We start from the raw sequence: 14,391 nt of genomic DNA, 5'->3' as shown, positions 1-14,391 counted from the left end.
TCCCCGCCCTGCCCCATTCAGGCCCTGGTGGCTGCAAGTCAGGTTTCAGGGCACACCTTCTCTCCTGGATGGCCCCAGCTTCCCCTCCCCAGGCCTGGTCCTGGCACTCACTGTCTTCCCCAGCCCCTTTTGTTGTCGTTCCCCGGCACCCCCACTGCCTTTGCATCAAGGCGTGGTCATACTCGTGCCAGGCTTCTGATTGGGTGTGCCACCCACTCGAGGGCTTGTCTGTGTACTCTGAGCCTCACACTGCTCTCCTGGAATTGGGGACAATATGATCTGAGGCCTGAAATAAATCATGAATAGGATGCAAGTAAAGCCTTCCAACAGTGCTGGCTCAAGAAATAGAATCTCTTCCCTCAACAGCTATGAGAATGATCAGCATAACCCTTTTGTTGGGAATGTGTAGCTGTTTACAAAGTGCCTTTGTAGGTGTCCATCACTCACGTTTCTAGTGGCAGATGGTCGTAATACATTGGGTTGAGGATCAACTCTGCAGCCAGCCCCTGGGTGACTGTGGGCAAGTCCCTTCCCTCTCCAGGCCTAAAGTCTTCCTGCACAATGAGATATCTGAGGGTCCCCCTAGTATTGATACTTCGAGCACTGGGGCCAGTCATGTGGGGAGAGCCCAGGAGCAGTTGAAGAGGGAGGAGGCACAGGGATATTTTCTGGGTGTTTTTTTTTTTTTTTTTGCCAAATTCTGGCTTTCCCCCAGTGCTGGCTGGGCTCTCAGTGGGAGAGCTGAGCCTGGTCTCTACGAGATGGGACCCATCTTGGTTTCTTGTTGCCCTGTCAGTGAGCACTGGGGGCACTGTGATATGCAGCGGGAGCTTCCTGCCCTGGCATGACCTGAAGTAGCAGAGGAGGATGGTGTCTGTCTCTGTTTCCTGTGTGTCCTCATGAAGGACAGCGAAGGCACACGGCCACAGGTGAGCAGCCATTTCAGGATCTGGGTGTACGTGCTCCTCCCACACCCATGGTTCTTTCTCAGACTTGCAGGCAGGTGTACACCCACTGCTGTGTTGACCCACATATGTTCACTGAGTGCCCACTGGGTGCTGGGTGCTGCCCTTGGCCCTTGGCCCTGGGGATATGGGAGTGGACAAAGTTCCCACCCTCACGGACCTTGGAAGCCCACAGACACTCATAATAACAGCCTACACTCAGCACTTACTCGGTGCCAGTCACCGCTCTGGTCACCTATGCATCTGACTGCTAACAGCCGCTCTTTCAGCAGATACTATCATCCCACTTTGCAGCTGAGGGAGCTTGCACAGCAGGTAGGCCTGGCATTCTGGGGCACCTTTCCTCACCCACAGTCTCTCCTCCAGGAGCATGCAGGGCATGCAGCATGCTCCAGGGGCACCTTCACTGCAGAAACACCTCTGTGCACCCTCAGACCGTCCACATGGTGCTCTCACACCACTATCTCATCACACAGCTTTCCCACTCCCTGCTCCTGTGCCCTGCCTTGCTCATGGGGCTTCTCTTCTGAGTCAGCCCCAGCTCCTGTCACTCTAATCCATCCCTCTTGGGGCCTGGCACTTCGCTCCACCAGGCCGGGAACCCAGGAGCAGGACCTGGATTTGCTGCCCAACAGAAGGCCTGGAGTGGGGAAGGTGGGTCTGTGTATGTAGTGAGGAAGTATTGGATGAAAATGACCAACCCTCTTGCCCACTGGTACCCAGAGCTCTTCTAGAGAGCTCAGGTTTTCTGCATTGTGAGGCCAGGCCACTGGGGTGGGGTGCCGCGAGGAGCCAGGAGGAACCAGGGAGGAGACCAGATGCGAGATGGGCGCTGTGATGAGTGGACTCAGGTGAGGGACTCCAGCAGCATGAGGCAGGGGGTGACTGTCAGAGATGAAGGTTGAGCACTGAGGAGGAGACCCCTTTGAATTTGGACTAGAAAGGGTCAGTTTGGGCTGAGGCATCTATGCACACCCAGGGCACACAAGGGGCAGAGACAGTTCCAGGGGGGTTTTAGTTCGGGCTGGTGTGTGTGTGTGTGTGTGTGTGTGTGTGTGGTGGTGGTGGTGGTGGTGGTGGTGGTAGGAAGCAGCCTGGGATGGCTGGATGAGGGTGGCATCAGATTTACCTGGAATTGAGTTTTGGTTCTGCGAGTCACTTACCTTTTACCGTTTTCCAACTCAAACAATGGGCCAAATGATACCTGTGTTATGAGGATAAAAAATATGTAAGTAAACATCCTGGCACAGAGTATATGTGCTTAATACATAGCAGTTGTGATTTAGTTGTGTGTGTGTGTGTGTGTGTGTGTGTGTGTGTGTGTGTAGGATTTCAGGGCCCTGTAAGGGCTTTTGAATTAATTGCCAGTGTGGCCATCCTGTGATTTAGGGGCACTGCCCACCTATAACTTAGAACCCACAGTTGCCTCCTGTGGGCTGGGCACAGATAATAGTCCTTCCTACATCTGACAGACACAGATACGAGTACCCAGAGAGATGACCTTACCCAGGGTCCACTGCTAGAAGAGGAGGCCCAGGTTATTAAATCTGTAATAGGTTAGACCCTGTGCTGGGCATTCTATGAATATCTTCTACTTTTCTTTGGATTGGTACATACTGCCTCTATCCCTGCTGTACCTTCATTCGTCCTGACCCCCACCCCCTATCCTCAGCAGCCCCACTGTGTAGGGTGCATGTCCTCAGATGCGGTATGCTGATAATGCATGTGGCGTGTTTCCATGCATGTGTATCCACTTTGCTCTCAGCACACTCTGGTTCTTGCTGGTCTCACTTGGCTCACTTGGGGGCCCATCCATGTCACTGTGAGTGTTTCCAGATAAACTTCCACCCCGGAGTATCTCACTGTGTGTCCTCTGCCTTTCAAGCACCCACTCCCCATGGTGGACACCAGGCGCCATCTTCCCTCATGTTTCACCATCCACCATCCACTCCCAGTAATGCAGGCCCTCAGGTCCCGTCTCCCCTCTATCCCCAAGGAGGCTTCAGGGATGACTGGCCGTGGAGCTGGGGTGAGGGGACTAGCGTGCCACAGAGACCCTGCCAGGATGGTCACCAATTTGTCCCTTCGCATGGTGTCCATCTTGTTTTGTGCACTTTGCCTCCAATATCTGTTTAGTCCCTAAAGCAGATCCGGGAAGTCCTCATTTATAGTGAGGACTGGGAGCTAGAGTGGAGAAATGACTCTTTTAGGGCCATACAACCATCAGGCAAGTCTGGGGCAAGATCTGCTAGCAAGGACCTGCAGAACAACAGTTATGTGGTGTAGCCCTCACAGCGCTGGGGGCAGCACTCAGCCTGGTCCACATTGGGAGCCCTCGACCAAGCTCCAACCTGCTCTGAGGTATCGGTGTCCCCAGAGAGCAGCTATGCCCACTGTTGGAAAGGAGATAAGGGAGGTGCAGGGCCTCCTGACTCAGAGAGGGTCTCTTGAGAGAAAGTCCAGGGTGGGGTCACTCTGGTCTAGCAGTCCTCTGAACACATAATCTCTTTGCAAAAACAGAGCTTCTCCTGAACTCCAGGCTCTCCAAGCACTTGACTCTTTGTGGGGAATGGAATCCCTTTACTTGATTTACATTCTTTGTGTGTGTTACCTTTTACTCAGGCAAGTGCAACTGGTTTTCCACTTATGGTAGTGAGAAAGTTTCATTTAAAACTAAGTTAGACCATGAGACTGACCTGATAAGGGAGGAGGTGGTAGAGCAGAGAGTTCAGCCTCCCTGGCTCTGGGTAAGCTTCCTGCAATGGATGGCTAGCTTTGCTACTTACTAGCTATGTGATCATGGCCAAGGTACTCAACTGCCCTGTGCCTCAATATTCCCATCCATAAAATGGGGGTAATATTAATTTCTAACTGAGAGAGTCGTTGTTGGTGTGAGGCTCAAATGAAGTGATAGGGACCAGTAAACACTAGGTAAGGGTCTGTTGTTACGGGAGCATATGGCACAGAATGTGAAGGTGGAACTGGCAAAACACATATCTAATTCAGGTCCCATTTTAGAGGGAAAACTGAGTGTTGCTTTAAGCCACACTCCACTGGACCCAGTGGAACACAAGGCAGTTAAGAGGTGGCTCTTTGGGAGGCCGGTCTTCGGGATGGCTCTGGAATCAGCAGGGTGTCTGAGCCCCTGGGCCTCATCCATAGAACGGGATGATCGCAGAGAGGGGGGCAAAGACTCTCCTTGACAGACTCTACTTGGCTCCTCTGAAGTCTCCTCTCAACTAGGCCCTGACTTTTGGGCTTCTGTATGCATCTCTACATTGTCCACTTTCAACAAGAATCCTGGTAACTCAATTTAGCCAGAATCTCTCACATGTTATATCTGATCAGGTTCCTTACCCACCACCATCTACACAGCAGTTCTCAACCTGTGGGTCGCCAACAATGAAAATACATTCTGCATATCAGATATTTACATTACGTTTCATAACAGTAGCAAAATTACAGTTATGAAGTAGCAACGAAAATAATTTTATGGTTGGGGTCACCACAACATGAGGAACTATATTAAAGGGTCGCAGCATTAGGAAGGTTGAGAACCACTGAATTCTACCAAGTGATGGCTGATCACCTGGCTCACCTTCAACACGAATCTTGTTAGGTTGATTCAGCAGAATCCTCCCTTATTCCTGATATTTCCTCTTAGTCATTTTCCATCCACTGACCCCACCCTGCTCTGTGGTTATAAATTCCCTCTTTCTTGTATTCAGGGGGCAGCTCCATCACTCTTCCCCACAATAAGACCCTGTTGGCACTGGCCAGTGTGGCTCAGTTGTTTGGGCATCAGTCTGTGCACGAAAAGGTTGCGGGTTTGATTTCTGGTCAGGGCACATGCCTGGGTTGTGGGCCTGATCTCTGGTAGGCATCATGCAGGAGGCAGCAGATTGATATTTCACTCTCACATCGCTGTTTCTCTCCCTCTCCCTCTCTCTCTAAAAAAAGGGACCCTGTTGTAATGGTCCCCCTTGAATAAAGCATTCTTACAGTCTTTAACAAGTACCATGAATAATTGTTTATTTAATAGGGGTCACGGAAGACCCTGCATGTAGAACACGATGCAGGCACTCAATAAATGCTGTTGTCCCCCCTCATCCCACAGGCCAGCCACTGGGCATCAAGTCTGGCTCCTTCCAGTTCTTCCATGGACGTGTTCTATGGCCCTGACAAAGTTTCTGCTCCGTTTTCAGGGCCTTGGTTTCCCCTTCACAACGTGGGGCATCTGGGCCCTGGCCCCTGAGTGGTGAGAGAGGTCCAGGTATGAGCTGGGCCCACCTCACCTTGCCACCTCGTTCCAGAGACCTGAGGTCAGTGGTGACTCTGTGCCCATCACCACCAGAGGGCGACCCCTGCCCAGGAAATCCATGCCTTTCTCCAAGGGTTGGCTGGGCAGTGCCCAGAGCACAGAGGCTGGGCATTCCCTGCTGCTGTGGTCACTTTTGCCAGTCAATGGCTGGTGCTCTGGCATGGAGAATCTCTGTTGATGGTGGCGGCCAAATTTTACTTTGAAAGGATGAAGAAGTGTGGTGTCTGCATGAAGGGCGTGGTAGGTGACAGTATGGGTGCTGGAGCCAGCCAGCTGGGGTTGAGATTCCGGCTCCCACACTCACTGGCTGTGTGTAGCCATCTCTCAGAGGAAAACTTGTTAGCAATGTCTGTGAAAGCCCGGGAAACACTCCATGCCTGTACGAGAGATCACAGTTTTGTTGTGCTGCCATGATCTGTCTCTGCACCGCTCCAAGCCTAGCCCCCTGAGGCCTGGATCTGACTGAGTCTGACTTAGCTGGGTGCCCCGCACCAGCCCTGGGCTGGTCCCAGAAAAGACGCTCAGAAGACGTTGCCCAGCTGGTTTTGCACCTTCACTACACCCAGTGAGGCCTGGCTGCTGACTGCAGGTTGCACCAGCTGGCCAGCAGATGGATTTTCTCTTCCTGCAGAATGTTATTATCGTTATGACAAGTTGAATTCATGTTCAACATTGAAAAGTCAGGAGAGATTCCCTAAAATTTTGAATTTTCTTCACCTCTTGAAAAAATTCAGATGATCGGGCCGCTTGGGGCCTGTGCTCTGCCCAGTTCAAACAGCACTCTGTGCTCCCACTGCCTCTATTGCTCTGGTTCTTGTGCGGGAGTAGGCCCCCAACAGGACCTCGGGCCCTGCATGTGTGGCCGCACCTGGCCACTGACTGAGGAAGACGGGCTTGTAGGGAAGTCGTCAGGGATGGGGGTGGTCTGTACCAGCTGAGTGCCGAGTGGGGGTGGAGGAATGATTGAGAAGGAACCAGGTGTCACCTGCAGACTCCTGGGACTGTGCCACCCAGGATAGCACTGGGCTTACACTCTAGATTCTCACTGTTCTGTGTGTGGAAACCTTGGCTGCACAGAGATGGTGCGATCCCGGGCAGTGCCTGCTCCTGCTGTGGGTGCCAGTGGCCCCGGCCAATGGGTGCAGACACACGGGGCAGCTGTTTGAGGGTGATAGATGGGACTTGGACTGCGGTGCCCTGGCTTGGCACACATGAGCCAGGGGCAGGTGGACAATGTGTGGGGGCGTGGCTGGCTCCACATGGCACTGAGGACGTAAATGGCCCAGGTTGCTTGCTGCAGGGAAGGGCAGGGGCAGGGTTTGGGGGAGGTGGGGCCTGGGGCACATGGGACCTGTGGCTCAGAGCTTCCCAAACGAAACTGGAAATACAACTTAAACAAATGGACTTAAAGATTTAAAGATGGAAGCCCAATTACCCATGTAGCAAACGAAATATACCAGGGGGTCTTCAGTACACCATGTCTGATTGGTAGTACCATCATTTCTTCAGAGAAAAGGTTTTATTTTTTACTTTTTCCCTAAAAAGGGAATCTCATAACCTCGGAGTATAGGGCAGCCCTTCCACTGAGTGCATTTTGCTCTATAGAAATCCCACTGGATTGCCCTCAGGTTTCTGGTTTCCAGATGAGGAAACTGGTGTGAGGGAGGCCCCTGAACATGGCGACTCCAAAGCCACCTGGGCCTGCCCTCTTCCTGCCACATCTGGGCCTGGGGTCCCTGCCCAGCTGTAGTAGGGGGATGCTTTGCAGTGCTGGGAGGGGGATGCCAGCCAAGGAGAAGCCCAGTCCTCTTCCAGCTCATTGGTCATGGAGGCCGGCCAGGTCTGGTGGAGTCCCCATGACCTGAGGCCCCAGAAAACTCAGGAGTCAACCCAGCTGTGGGATGCTTCCAGGCTGAGGGCCTCCAAAGGCTCTCCTCCATCCCCCTGCACATCAAGGGCCTGCTCAGGCCAAGGCCCAGCTCAGCGATAAACGGCCGCCATGATGATCCCTCAGCCTCACACGTCAGCCTCTTCCCACTCAGGTTGCCCAGCCCCAGGCCCTGAGGGTTTGGGGGCAAGGCTGAGGCTGAGGGCTTGGGGCAGGCCGTCCGTTCTCTTGCCTATCCCTGGTTGAGGCCTCACTGTCCTTCCTTTCCCAATGTGCCTCCTTATGCCCCTGCTCCCCTTGTGGGGGTGCAGCGTTGGGAGGTTGTTGACAATTTGTGCATTAATCTCTCTGCCCGGGGCTCCTGGTCAGGTGGTGCTTATCAGGGTTCCGCTCCTGTCAGATGGGCCTTCCGGAGCCTGTGGGCCAGGGGAGGGGTGGCAGCAGGAGCCCTTGTTCTGCAGGGCCTGGAGGCTGCCTCACCATTCTTGGGCCTTCACATCCTCTTACCACCACCACCACTCCCCCCCCACCCCTGCGGGCTGCCTTCTTTACCACATCAGGATACAGACCATTGCATGAATTCCGGTCTCAATGGAATTATTTCAGAATTCTGGTCAACCGCAAGCTCGGGGTATTTCACAAACTATCTATCACTGCTGTGTGGTGGGAAGAACCTGGGTTGGGGACAAGTAACGGATACAGGGAGGCCCCTGTCCACTGAATGTGGGGGCAGTGAGTCCCTGACCACGTTGTTGTGCCTCCCAGTGGCACCCATGACTTTGTAGGCAGTAGACACGATGTCTACGAGGGACTTAGGGTGTGGGGGGTGGGAGGGGGGTGGGGGGCGTTTCAGGAAAGGCAGCCAGGGGTGGGCCCTGGGATAGGAAGGGTGAATCGGAGAGAGGCAGAGTGGGGGATGGAAAGCACCCAGGTTTAGGGGTGCACCTCCAACTCTACCACCTACGAGCAGTGGAACCTTGGCAAGCACTTTGTGAGCCTCAGTTGCCTCAACTGTAAAACGGGGTTATGCTCCCACCCCTCAGTTCAGTAGACATTCAGGGATCAGTAGGACTCCAACACCTTTAGGACTGTCATGGGAGGCATCTATACATGCCTGGCCAATGGTAGGTGCTCAGTAACTCTAGCTGCAATAGAGGAGTAGCAGTAGTAGTGGTAGTAATAGTGGTGATTCTGCTAATGACCTCTCCCCATCTCTCTCTTATTGAGGTCATGCTTATAACTCCGGGTGGCAAATGCATGGTCTATACACTGCGAGTCTCATTCCACATCATGCAGACATGGCCAAGCGATCATCAATACACTCTCTCCTTCCAACTTGGACAGTACTTCAGAATCCTGTCATCACGGTTCCTGGGCAACACTATCAACCAACCAGAGTAGGCACACGAGAGGAAGCTTTTTTGTTATTCTGGCCCCAACTGATGGGAGGGGTGAAAACTGTCAGGGCAAGAGGTCTCCACTCTGTTTCATGTTTCCTAAAATCCTCTGAAAGGTCTTGGCCCCTTTTCCAGGGAGCAGCCTTCTCAGCGGACCTGAGCAGGGCAGGGATGGAAAGGGCCAACCCCACGTCCTCTGTAGGCTTCCCTCGACCAGGGGCAAGGCAGCCTCAGCCCTGGCGTGGGGTGTGGAGACTTGATGGAGAGGCCTGGGCTTGGCTGGCACAGTATTTCCTTCTCACGAGGGTCCAAGATTCTGGGCTGTCTGCTCAGCCAGATGCTCCCGGGTGACATTGGCCAGGCTGGGCCAGAGCACCTGGGGGGTTGCTGTAAAGGCCCTGGGCCAAGCCCGGTGCCAGCCCTGCCGATGAGGAAGCAGGCCCATGTCCTGGGCAGCCCTGTCCCTCCTGAGGGCACTAGTAAGGGTGATAGAGGGAGTATTTGAAATTGGGGTGGTCCCAGCAAACCCAGGACTTCTGTCCTTATGGCAAGTCCGAGGGGCTAACTAAATGAGTCCCCACACCCTTTCCTTCTTTTCTTGTTCTTTTAATGAGGATGGCTGTTCCGCCCCCACCCTTCTGAGGGCTTCCCTAGCTGGTCTGTGCATCAGTGCGCTCAGATCCAGGCAACTGTGTTCTTCCATGAACAACAGCAGGGTGCTGCCACACTGCCTGCAAAGACGCCCAAAAAGAAGGGCTTCTTCCCTTCTTCGTGGGGATGGTGAGTATTGGTTATAGTTATCTGCCTCATTCTTTTAATTTTGAAGTTTTTATTCTGGGATAAATGTAAACTTATAAAAAGTTAAGAATAAGAATAGTACCTATAAAAATCACCTGTATATCATCTATCCCCAATTCATCTATTATTTACATTTTACTGATCATTTTCTCTTTGCTCTCCTTTCTTTTCTTCTCCCCTCTCCTCCCCGCCCCTGTAAGTATATGTAAGCACACAGTATTAGTATATTGTGCAAATATAAGATACATTGTTGAGCCATTTGAGAATAAGTTGCATGCATCATGGTTCTTTAAGACTTCAGTATACATTTCCTAAGAATAAAGATTATTATTATTATTTTTTTATATATATTTTATTGATTTTTTACAGAGAGGAAGGGAGAGAGATAGTCAGAAACATCGATGAGAGAAACATCGATGAGAGAGAAACATCGACCAGCCGCCTCCTGCACATCCCCCACCGGGGATGTGCCCGCAACCCAGGTACATGCCCTTGACCGGAATCGAACCTGGGACCCTTCAGTCCGCCGGCCGACGCTCTATCCACTGAGCCAAACCGGTTTCGGCAAGATTATTTTTTTTATATCTAAACACAGTACAGTTAGTAGTGTCAGCGCAGTACGTTTCTCTAACCTGTCTGTAATCCTATTCTGCTCATTAACCCAGTAATGTCCTTGCAGACACAGACCCAGCCGAGGGTCAGGGACTGCATTTAGCTTTCCTGGGTCTTGTTACAGGTTCCAGAGCATGTCGTCACCCCGACTGAATGAACTGTCCCGAGGATGGTCATTTCAGATGTTCCCACAGAACCCTCTGATGTACCTACCGTCCAGTTAATTCCCAGGAGCGGGTTTGCTGGATCAGAAGACCCATGTCTGCCACATTGCCTCTGATTTATCCTTCCAGGAGGGCAGGACATGCCACTGCCTCCAGCCTCACCCACACAGTGTCTCTGTGCATTTTTGTCCCTCTCCAGTGCCCATCATGTCTGACAAAGTTAAAAAAAAAGATGGGAAAAATTATGAATTTTAAAATGTCTCTGAATTTATCTATGAGCCAATTATTATATGGCATTAATAAAATATGTTGTTAGTGATTATAATGTATTTTGACTATAGAAAAAGGTTCTTGTTTCTTTAAGTCATCTACTGGAGTAAGCAGAAGAGGGATGACATGAAGTCTGCGATTTACTTTAAAATGTGTCAGCATGAAAAACGGAAATGAGTTAAAGCGGAGGAGGGGGCTTCGGGAGTGGGAAAGAGGCCAAAGGGTCCACTGGGAGGCATGGGTAGTGCAGGGGGCACCCCATCTTTCCTCCTCCGTCTGTCATCTGGAGCTGGAGGCATTTCATAGGAGAGCTGAGTTTGGATGCATTTGGGGTTGGAAGATGGAGAATGATGGGGATTTGGGTGAGCTGCTGAGTCAGAAATGATGGCACAACCCATGTTAGCATTGCTAATAGCAACTTAGGAGCCAGGTGCTCTCATAGTGCCCATTTTAAAAATAAGGAAACTGAGCCCAATACACCCAGTTATTCATGGTGGATACTTACCATGTTGTCAAGAATGTGCGCTGCTTGTCTCGAGGGGCCCTGCTCAGTCACAGTGCAGTGGGGGAGCGGAGGAGCCACCCTGGGAAACCAGGTACCAGCTCTGGAGTCTTGCTGTTGACCACCAGCTGCGTGTTTAAGGGGGGTGGGGGGTCAGTAGCCTGGTGTCTTTAAGACACATCACATGTTAAGGTTGCATTGATTTAGTCTGAATTATCCAACTTACATAACATTGTAGAAAATTTTCAAAATAAAAAAATGCAAATGAACAAACAATCTTTCACCACAGAAGTTCCCACCATGATTAATTGGATGTGATTTTGCCTGGTGGACATTTTTATGAATATTACTTTTCCTCTCCTCCCTCCTTTTCTCTTTCCCTCCCTCCCTCTTTCTTTTTGTGACTTTCTAAGGCTAGATTTCCAGAAATAGATGAACGGGGCAAGCGGAATAAGTCTTTCCTAGGTTTTCTTTAGTGGTTCTTGGCAGCTATTGTACGAGGCCCAATCATAAACAGGGAATTCCCATCTGTGGAGGCTGAATGTGGGGGTTTCACAGGTCAGATATATCTTAGGTCCCTTCTCAGAGGCTTATGGGAAGTGCTGACACCCAGGCCTCATTATCTCCGATGGTCATCTTCATTGTTTTATCTAAAGCACTTTCAGGAAGTCCAGGGTCTGACAGAGAGTGACAGTCCCACACTCAGCCTTGCCTTGAGGTTTTCCCTTGAAAGACAGAGGCACGCCACAGAGAGAAGCAAGTGTGGGACACACAGATGGACCACCCTGACTGCACAACTTGAGGGCAGGGGCTGAGGGCCCTGAGACCTGCGACTGCAATGGCCAACTTCCTGGGGACACGGCTGTGTTAGGCTGTGCAGGCTGTGGACTCCCGGAGGTGCCGTTCACATGGACTGTGAGTGAACCAGGCCCCTAGCGACAAGCAACGCACATTCTTCGCAACCTGTTAGGCAGCTCTGAGCTTGTAATGCACATGTGTGGACAGGACCGGTGTCTGCAGATTGACTCCCTGTAAATACTCTTCACTTCCTACAAAGTAAAACTCATGGCTCCTTGATGTACTTTCTATTTTTCAATTTTTGCTAGACATGGTACAAAGAACTATGTCTCCACCATAAGAAGAGCAACAGTGTAAGGGCCCTGAGAAATGAAAACAGTATCTCGGCTTCAGTGTCAGTGGCGATCAGGAGTGGCGGGGATGCAGTAAACCGGCGAGCACACGCGCTGCGTGAGGGGTGGCTGCTCAGCTCCAGCGGACTGGGGCTGTGCGGGGTTTAGCTATTTCAGTAGCTTAATGGCTGTGTCTCATTTTCCTCATCTGAAATGGGGATAACAGCAGGAACTTCTGCAAATGCTCCCTGCAAGGATGAAGCACTCGAAGCCGTGCCTGGCTCTGTAAGTTCCTGTGACGACTCCTGTCCATCCACTGGGGCATTGGCCCGTGTCTACAGACAACAGTGGGAAGAAGATGCGTTCTTTAAGCACATAGAAGATTGATAATAGTAATAGCAAAAAACAATCGCAGTTTGCAGGCCCTTTTCATTTATATTATCTCATTTAATTTAATCCTCACAATCATCCTGGGGTTCTTGACCCTAAGTTACAGATGAGGAAACTGAGGCACAAAGGGGTTCAGTGCTTTGCCCATGGTCACATCGCCTGGAGATGGCCGAGGTCAGGGTGCTGGTGTTTCCGGCCCAGTGCTTGGTACCTGTGCTGAATAGGCTGGAAAGTGTTCTTTAGGAGTGAAAGAGTTGCTTTTTGAAGAAATCATCTCTCTCCCTGGCTGGTGTTGCTCAATGGTTAGAGTGTTGGCCGTCATGCCAAAGGGTCTCAGGTTCGATTCCCAGTCAAGGGCATATACCTGGGTGGCAGGTTTGATCTCTGGCCCTCATTGGAGGCAACTAATTGACGTGTCTCTCTCACATCGATGTTTCTCTCTCTCCCTCCCTCTCTCTGAATTTCAATGAAAAAAATATCCTTGGGTGAGGATTAACAAAAAATATTTTTCAAAAAGGAAATCCTCTCTTACGAAGGCATGTGCAGGTGATGCTCAGGTGAGCACGGTTTTGTCCGCAGGCAAAGGTGGGAGGGATGCCCCTCAGAAAACGACAGAACTCTGCTCCATGAATTTGGTTCTCCGAAGGGGAGGAAACCACATTTCCCGAGCATCCACCACATGCCAAACACTGTCAAATATTCAGGCCTGTGTGTTTTTAACCCCCCAGCATATTTCCTTTAGACAGCCGAGGAGGCCAAGGTTCAGAGAGCTGGAGCCACCACTTGCCCGAAGGCACAGCCTGATGGGAGACCCCGAAATTTCCACCACACTCTACAGGGGCGGAGAAAGAACTCCTGGGCAGACATGGTCTCCTGCTGCCCTCCGTCCTCCAGGACCCCACCTCCCAGCTTCTTTGCAGCCGCAGGGAAGGCATTGCGATGGTTCCCGTGTGACCCGCTCAGAGGACACTGGGTGAATCAGAGGGTCCTTGAAGCCTTCCTTCTCCTCTCTCAGAGGCCTGCCACCTTTATTCCATCTTTGCTGCATCCTCGATGCTCACAACAGCTCTTCTAATCAAGGCTAAGCTCATACACATTTAAAAATGGAAGTCTTTTTGAGATGATTGTGGAGTCCCTTGTTATAAGAGAGAACAATGAGAGAACTTCTGAACCCTTGACCCCGTTTCCCTAACGGTGACATCTTGTAAAACTACAGTACGACTTCACAATCAGGATATGGACTCTGATGTCTCCCACTAATCTTGTTCTGATGCCCCTGTTTTATCCGCACCCATGGTGTGCGTGTGCGTGTGCATGTGTGTGCGTGTGCGTGCACTCTGTGTTTAGTTCTATGCAATTTTACGTCTTCACCACGACAGTGAAGATAGCAAATCGTCCCCTCATCGTGAGCTCCCTCTTGCAGCTCTTTCACATGGATTTCAATGAGGGGCTCTTGCAGATGGAGACCTGGAGTTGCCCACCCTGATCTGCAGGTTTGAGCTTTACAGCAGCCCAGGAGGTTGGTGCAGGCCTCCCATTGTGGAGTGACTTTGCCCATAATGGTGCAGCTGGCATGGCAGGAGCCAGGGCTGGCCCAGGACCAGGTAACATCCCTTTGCCTTAACCATCCCATTATTATTATTATTATTATTATTACTATTATTATTATCATTATTAAAACAGTAACACATGTTTGTTTTAAAAAAGCAAACAGGACAGAAGGGGATACAATGAAAAGACTTCTCTGTTTTTCCACCCTTCCCCAAGGGAACACCTGTTTTCTGCTGAATCCCTCAAGTCATTTTCTATGTATTTCCAAGTCTATATGTGAATGTGAATATTCTTTTTTAAAGATTGACTCACACTAGACATCCTGTTAGCAATTCATTTTTATTGACTCATGAACCTCTCCATGTCTCTTCATGGCTCTACATATAGATCTTTCTTCATTTCC

General features: G+C 50.9%; 1 long non-coding RNA gene across 1 annotated transcript; it reads left to right on the top strand.

Annotated features, from left to right (window-relative positions):
• The first annotated feature begins 6,931 nt into the window (after positions 1 to 6,931).
• On the top strand, positions 6,932 to 10,474 carry LOC308522998. The gene is made up of 2 exons (XR_013996281.1): positions 6,932 to 9,351; positions 10,106 to 10,474. It is a non-coding gene; the product is annotated as an uncharacterized lncRNA (long non-coding RNA).
• Positions 10,475 to 14,391: the final 3,917 nt, after the last annotated feature.

The sequence above is a fragment of the Myotis nattereri genome (assembly GCF_964212035.1).
Source record: "Myotis nattereri genome assembly, chromosome: 8".
NCBI lineage: Eukaryota > Metazoa > Chordata > Mammalia > Chiroptera > Vespertilionidae > Myotis > Myotis nattereri.
The sequence above is the reverse complement of the archived record's forward strand: the minus strand, read 5'-3'. Positions and strand labels throughout refer to the sequence as shown.